Source organism: Neomonachus schauinslandi, chromosome 4 (assembly GCF_002201575.2).
Source record: "Neomonachus schauinslandi chromosome 4, ASM220157v2, whole genome shotgun sequence".
Taxonomy (NCBI): Eukaryota; Metazoa; Chordata; class Mammalia; order Carnivora; family Phocidae; genus Neomonachus; species Neomonachus schauinslandi.
The window spans coordinates 11,066,910-11,073,927 of record NC_058406.1 but is presented as its reverse complement, the minus strand read 5'-3'; positions in this window follow the sequence as shown (position 1 = coordinate 11,073,927).

Below are 7,018 nucleotides of genomic sequence, written 5' to 3'. Positions count from 1 at the left end.
ATATATATATATATATATATATATATATATATATATATATATATATACCACATCTTTATCCATTCATCTGTTGATGGACATCTTGGCTCTTTCCATAGTTTGGCTCTTGTGGACATTGCTGCTATAAACATCGGGGTCTTTAAACACCTTCTTAGAGCAGGTGGATAAAGATTTGCCATGATCTCAGGGGACTAGGTGTTCTCGAATCAGTGCTGCAGGCCAGCATCGTTCCTCAGAGGAGGAGGAGGAAGAAAGGGAATGTCTATGAACCAGTGCCGGAAGAATTTTAGGAGTTGTGTCCACAGCTTGAGCTCATACGTGGGGAGTTGGGTCAGCCAAGTATGGGCATAAAGGTAAACAGCAGGATTATTCTTCCCTTCACCGTGGAGAGGCCACAGCTGGTAGCCACTCACCGCACCAGGAAGATCAGCAGGTTCTGAAAGAACTGGGGAGTGGAAGGGAAGCAAACATCACACAGACAAGGGCTCTGGGGCAACAGAATGTAGGGAATGAGGATAATGAACATAAGTCAGCCTGGGAGCACAGTTACCAGACTGTGACTCTTCAGTTACGTGTGACACCTCTTGTTGGAGCTCACACCAGCTGTGTTTGGCACCATGATTAAGTGACTGCTTATTCCAGGTACCAGGAAGCGCAGAGTGGAAAAGAGTATGGATTCTGGGGTCAGACAACTTGGATTTGAACGTGGGCTCTGCTGCTCACTCACCGTGTGACACTGGGCAAGTGATTTCACCTCTCTAAACTCAGCGTCCCCATCTGTGAAATGGGCTTAGTGATGGTATCCTCCCTATAGGCTGATGTGAGGGTTCAGAAAATATTTACACTGGTTATATCAAAGGGACGATGACACAATTTACCAACACTGGGTAATCACCACAGCAATTGCATAAAGTAGGTCACAGAACTAGTAAGTGGCAGGGCCAGACTCTCAATCCAGGTCTTTCCATCTGGGCTCAAGATCCCTGAATGAATAATGTGTATATAATGTCATGCTCTGATCTAATTGCTGCAGGAGAACCCAAGAAAGAGAAGTGCGGTCTCTTTTTCAAGCCACAGAACTAACCTTTTTCACCACGGGGTGGAAATGAGCTCAGCATCTTGCGCAGCAGCTCTTCTTCTTGGAAGATGGGCCAAGGAGAAATGCCAAGGCAACTTCTGTTTGAGAAGAAAGCTTGCCTCTGACTCTCGCCATCCCTTTGCCCCCCACACTGGCACCTTCCCAGTGGTGAGGAGGTATACTGTCTGGCTAACACAAGCCGCAGTTGCTCCAGGAGGAGATTTTTCCCACTTCTGGGGAGAAATTCATCCTGCTGATCAGATTCCCAAATAGTTCTGAGTATTTCCTTTCTGTCTATGTAGATTTGGGGGAAAGGTGGAAAATGTCAAAGCAGGGGCCAGCAAACTATGGCCAGTGGGTCTGCCTCCTATTTTTGTAAATCAAGTTTTACTGGAACACAGGCATGTCATGTATTTCTGTATTATCTACAGCCACTTTTTTTTTTTTTTTAAAGTAATCTCTACACCCACTGTAGGGCTTGAGCTCATATCCCCGAGAGATCAAGAGTCACATACTCTTCCAACGAGCCGGCCTGGAACACTTACTTACAGCTGCTTTTGCGCTATGACGGCAGCACCGAGTAGACACAAGAGAGACTATACGGCCCATGGAACCTAAAATGTTATCTGGCCCTTTACCAAAAAAGTTTGCTGAGCTTTGGTCTAGAGCCTGGAGTAGAGGTGGCAAGGAGTGCACACCTGTGACAGGTTGGGTTGAGAGGTGTCTCTTGCCCAAAGCTCAGTTCAGCAGTGGCCAGAGGGGAGGCTCAAGCCTTGAAGATTCATATATTTCAACAAATATCTACTGAGCAACTACTATATGTATATCAGATACTAATCTTTTTTTTTTTTTAAAGATTTTATTTATTTATTTGAGAGAGAGAGAATGAGAGAGAGCACATGAGGGGGGGGAGGGTCAGAGGGAGAAGCAAACTCCCTGCTGAGCAGGGAGCCCGATGCGGGACTCGATCCAGGGACTCCAGGATCATGACCTGAGCCGAAGGCAGTCGCTTAACCAACTGAGCCACCCAGGCGCCCTCAGATACTAATCTTATACAGAAGTTCTTGCCCTTGTGAAACTTACATTCTGGTGGCGGATGGAGATAACTATATGCATATACATAATACCATGTTCAGGAGTAAAAATGTTATAAAAAAAAACAAGACAGGGTACAGGTATTCTGTTATAAATGTGGGGTCTGAGAAGATCTCGCTGAGGAAATGACTGTTGAGGTGCCTGGGGGAAGAGTTACTCTCATCAGAGGGGCAGTAGATACAAAGGTCCTGAGGCAGGGGAACAGTAAGGAGACCGGTGTGACTGGAGCTCAGGAAGCGATGATGCGAGTGGTATGAGATGAGGTCGGAGGGCAGCCAAGGGCCACGTCGTGTGTGTCATGCAGGCCATACTAAGGACTTCACATTTCATTACCAGTTCGGTGGGAAATTATCGGGAGGTTGATAACAGGGAACCGCCATAGTTCAGTATATATGCTACGAGGCTCCTACACCTTCTGTGTCGTGTGTACACAGACTGTGGGGAGCCACAGTAGGCGCAGGAGACTGGTTGGGAGGCCATCACCAGTGCGGATGGATAGTGAGGCTTGGAGCTGGCTGTAGAGGTAGAAGTGGGAAAGGGTCAGGTGCAAGATCTCATGTGAAGGTGGTGCCCCAGGGATTTATTCGTGGATCAGATGTGGGGTATGCAAGCAAGGAGGGTGCCAAGACGATTCTAAGCTTCTCCATCTGAGCAACTGCAGGGGCGGGTGCCATTTCCAGGTCAGGTGGAATTCTGCTCTGGACACAGTAAGTTCAAAACACCTGCCAGACATCTAAGTGGAGATGTCAAGGAGACAGCTCTATAAATGGGTCTGGAGCTCAGGGAGAGGTATTTAAAGCTGTGGAATCAGACGAGGTCAACCCTGGGAATACAGGAAGCACAGCATGTGAGTACTGAGCCAGGGCACGCCAATGTGAGAGCGGGGGTCCTCGCCCAGTCTGCACAACAGAACCACCTGGGATAGAAGGAAAATAATCATGCCCAGGTGCCTTCTGAGATCAATTAAAGCAGAAACTCTGGAAGTGGAGCCCAGGGACCAGCATTTTTAAAAACGCTCTCCAGGTAATTCTAATGCCCGGCCTGGGCTGAGGATCGCTGCTTTAGACTGAGAAGGTACAGCCAAATAGGCGGGAAGAAAATCTGGACTGTGTGTGCTCCACAAGCCAAGTGAAGAAAGTGTCCAAAGGGAGGGAGTGATCCCTTCTTTTTTTAATTCTTAACTAATCTCCACCCCCAACATGGGGCTCAAACTCACAACCCTGAGATCAAGAGCACATGCTCCTCCCACTGACCCAGCCAGGCGCCCCAGGAATGATCCCTTCATCGGGGTCATATTCCCACGAAAAGGGAGGTGCTGGGAACCCCGATAAAGGCGATGTGAGTGGGGTGCCTGAGTGGCTCGGCAGGATGAGCATCTGAGTCTTGGTTTCAGCGAGGGTCATGATCTCCGGGTCGTGACATCGAGCCCCACGCTCGGGGCAGATTCTGCTTGGGGCTCTTTCCCCCTCCCTCCCCCTCTGCTCCTTCCACTGCTTGCACGTGCATGCTCTCTCTCTCTCTCAAATCAATGAATTAAAAAAAATTTAAGGTGTAATAGTGGTATTAGTTTATGTGAGAAAAGAATCCTCACCTTTGAGCAATGTTTACTGAAAAATGTATGGATGTCTGGGATCTGCTTCAAAAATAACAGAGGGTCACAGGTGACACAAAACAGTCCCTGATGTAAGAGCTGTGCATGGGACTTCAGCTCACCTCACCGCCTACTATTAGCTGGAGGAGAGAGAGGGGGGAAGAGGATGAGAAAGGAGGGAGGGAGGGAGGTGAGGAAGGAGGGAGGAGAGGAGACATTAATACAGAAAACTCCTTTGACCAGTTCTGTCAAGAGTGGCAAGAAAATGGGAGTAGAGGGAAGGAGTCGAGTCCTTGAACAGGAAAGACAGGATGGCACCCACTGCCCCAGGGGAGGGTGGCAGGGATGGGTGCCCAGACGCAGGTGGGCAGGTATGCTAGAAAGTGGCAGGATGAACTATTCCCATCAGAAGGAAATTTTAAAATAAGCAAGGTCCTTAAAAATAGAGAACAAACTGAGGGTTGCTGGAAGGAGGTGGGTGGGGGAGGAGCCAGACGGCTGAAGGGCATTAAGGAGGGCACTTGTTGTGATGAGCACTGCGGGGTGTATGTAAGTGATGAATCACTGAATTCTCCTGAAACCAGTATCGCACTGTATGTTAACTAACTAAAATTTAAATTAAAAAAATAAATAAATAAAGGGGCGCCTGGGTGGCTCAGTCGGTCAGGCTTCTGCCTTCAGCTCGGGTCATGGTCCCGGAGTCCTGGGATCGAGCCCCACGTCAGGCTCCCTGCTCAGTGGAGGAACCTGCTTCTCCCTCTCCCTCTGCCTGCCTCTCTGCCTACTTGTGCTCTCTATCTCTCTGTCAAATAAATAAGTAAATGAAATCTTAAAAAAAAAAGATATTAAAAAAATGTAAATAAATAAATAAAAATAAGCAAGGTCAGCTGAGAATGAAGAGCGGAATTAAGATTTAAAGTACTTTTTTTAAAGCCACGGTCTCCCTAAAGTCCTTTAAGTCAGGCATGTTCCCAGACCACACCCCGGGTTGGCTAAGCTACTCGCCTTTCCCCGCTCCTGGTTCTTGGGGTGCACTCAGGCACCAGTGCCGGGGAGTGCTGGGCTCAGCCCGCCCACCCACCCTCTCAAAGCCAGGAGGACGGCAGGCAGGCCCAGCACCCTGGGAAGACTGGCCATCACGAGGCCGCACCAGACCCCGTGGCTGCTGGGAAATGTGGGTGGCACACTCCAGCAAGCCAAGAAAGGCCTGACTCAGGACATTTTAATTAGGGTTAGTCCCACTCTCCACTCGGAGCTGCAGCCAGCCCTCTTTGTCTTCTCTCTCCCTTACAGACCCATAACCAAGAGACAATTTCTAGTTCTGTGGTTGGTACCGAGAAATCCTTCCAGAACTGGTCCCTAATAGGTTAACTCAAAGGTGGCTATGAAAGATTATAAATGGCCAGAGGAAAATAAAGACCGTCACAGGGGCCCTTCCTTCTTTCTCCCTGGTCAGTCAACCCCAAGGGCGCCGTGATGCTGCCCAGCAAACAGACGGGAGGTCTGGACTCTAACTGCTACCTGCTCACAAGCTGTACTGGGCGGGGCAGCGGGAGGGTCCCGACCCCTGTATTTACAGAGCAGGATGAAAATACCTGCCCCAACAACGGCAAGGGGGTCCGCAGGGCGGGCCAGCCACGGGGCAGCGAACTGCCTGAGCGTTGGGGGCTCCCTCCCTGCTTGGCGCACAGAGCAAGCAGACCTAGCAAGTGGGAGCGACCGGCTCTCCCCCTACCGGCTCTCCCCCTACTGGCTCCCTGCAGACCAGGTATATTTAGACCACAGAATGTTTAGAACAGCCTCGCACTCCAGGTCCGGGAGGTGGAAATCCAAAGGCAGGGAAACCCCACGGAACGAAGGGTGGACTGCCACCTGCCCTCAAATCACCGCTTTTAGAGATGAAATCCACAATGGCCCCCGATGCAAGAGCTCAACTCAAACTCAGAGCCACCCTGAGCGGCAGGGCCCCCGCAGGGCTACCAGTTCCCTAAGCTGCCTCTCCCCACTGCCCTTGCTGCTACAGGTGTGCTCTGGGTGAGGGACGAGCCTTGCGGGGGGGAAAAAGAGGGGGCCCTGCCTGCCTGGCCTTTGGAATTCTATTCAGTGTGAGTCCTGCGGGGTCGAACTGGCCCTGTGGGCCTCACGGACATTCGCTCCTCGGTCCAAGGCAGAAACTCAGAGGAGAGGCAGAGGTCAAGCCATGTGCTACCATTTATCACCTACCTTTGGGGTTGGGATGTCCCTAAACCTTGATGCCTGAACTCCCCTGGGAGGGGGAGTCCACGATGGCTCATCCATAGCAGAGACCACTGGAGAAGAGTCAGTGTGGTTAGAACTACCCAGATCCCCTCAGGGAGCCCACCAAAACAGGCCCCCACCCGGATCTTGCACTAGCATTGTGCATTGGCTTCCGGCACAGACTCGTGGATTTGAGGCCAGTGCTCATCATCCATCCCCTGCAAAATAAACAAGTAAACAAACACACAAACAAGGCAGGCCAGCTGGAGTCTTTTAAGTCTTTTTTTTTTTTTTAAAGATTTTATTTATTTATTTGAGAGAGAGAATGAGAGACAGAGAGCATGAGAGGGAGGAGGGTCAGAGGGAGAAGCAGACTCCCTGCCGAGCAGGGAGCCCGATGCAGGACTCGATCCCGGGACCCCAGGATCATGACCTGAGCCGAAGGCAGTCGCTTAACGAACTGAGCCACCCAGGCGCCCCGGAGTCTTTTAAGTCTTAGCAAAACTTCTTAAGAATAATAATGTCTGATCCAAGGACTGGAAGGCCCGGGCCAACATCATCTCTGCAGAGAAGCTCCACTAGAACTGAAGATAAGCCTGGGTGGCTCAGTCGTTAAGCGTCTGCCTTCGGCTCGGGTCATGATCCCAGGGTCCTGGGATTGAGCCCCGCGTCGGGCTCCCTGCTCAGCAGGAAGCCTGCTTCTCCATCTCCCACTCCCCCTGCTTGTGTTCCCTCTCTCGCTGTGTCTCTCTCTGTCAGATAAATAAATAAAATCTTTAAAAAGAAAAAAAAAAAAAGAAAATAAGCCTGGGACTGGCCAGGTGGAAGAATTTCAGAATCTAAGAGCAGAAGGAACCCTAGAAATCACCTAGTTACAAAGCGGAGTTTTCTGGGGTCTCCCCCATTGTTGGTGGGAGTCAGAGTGAGGCGATCAGTGAATGCAAGTTTGACTAAAAAAAAGGAAAAGGGGACGTCTGGATGGCTCAGTCAGTTTAGTATCTGCCTTTGGATCAGGT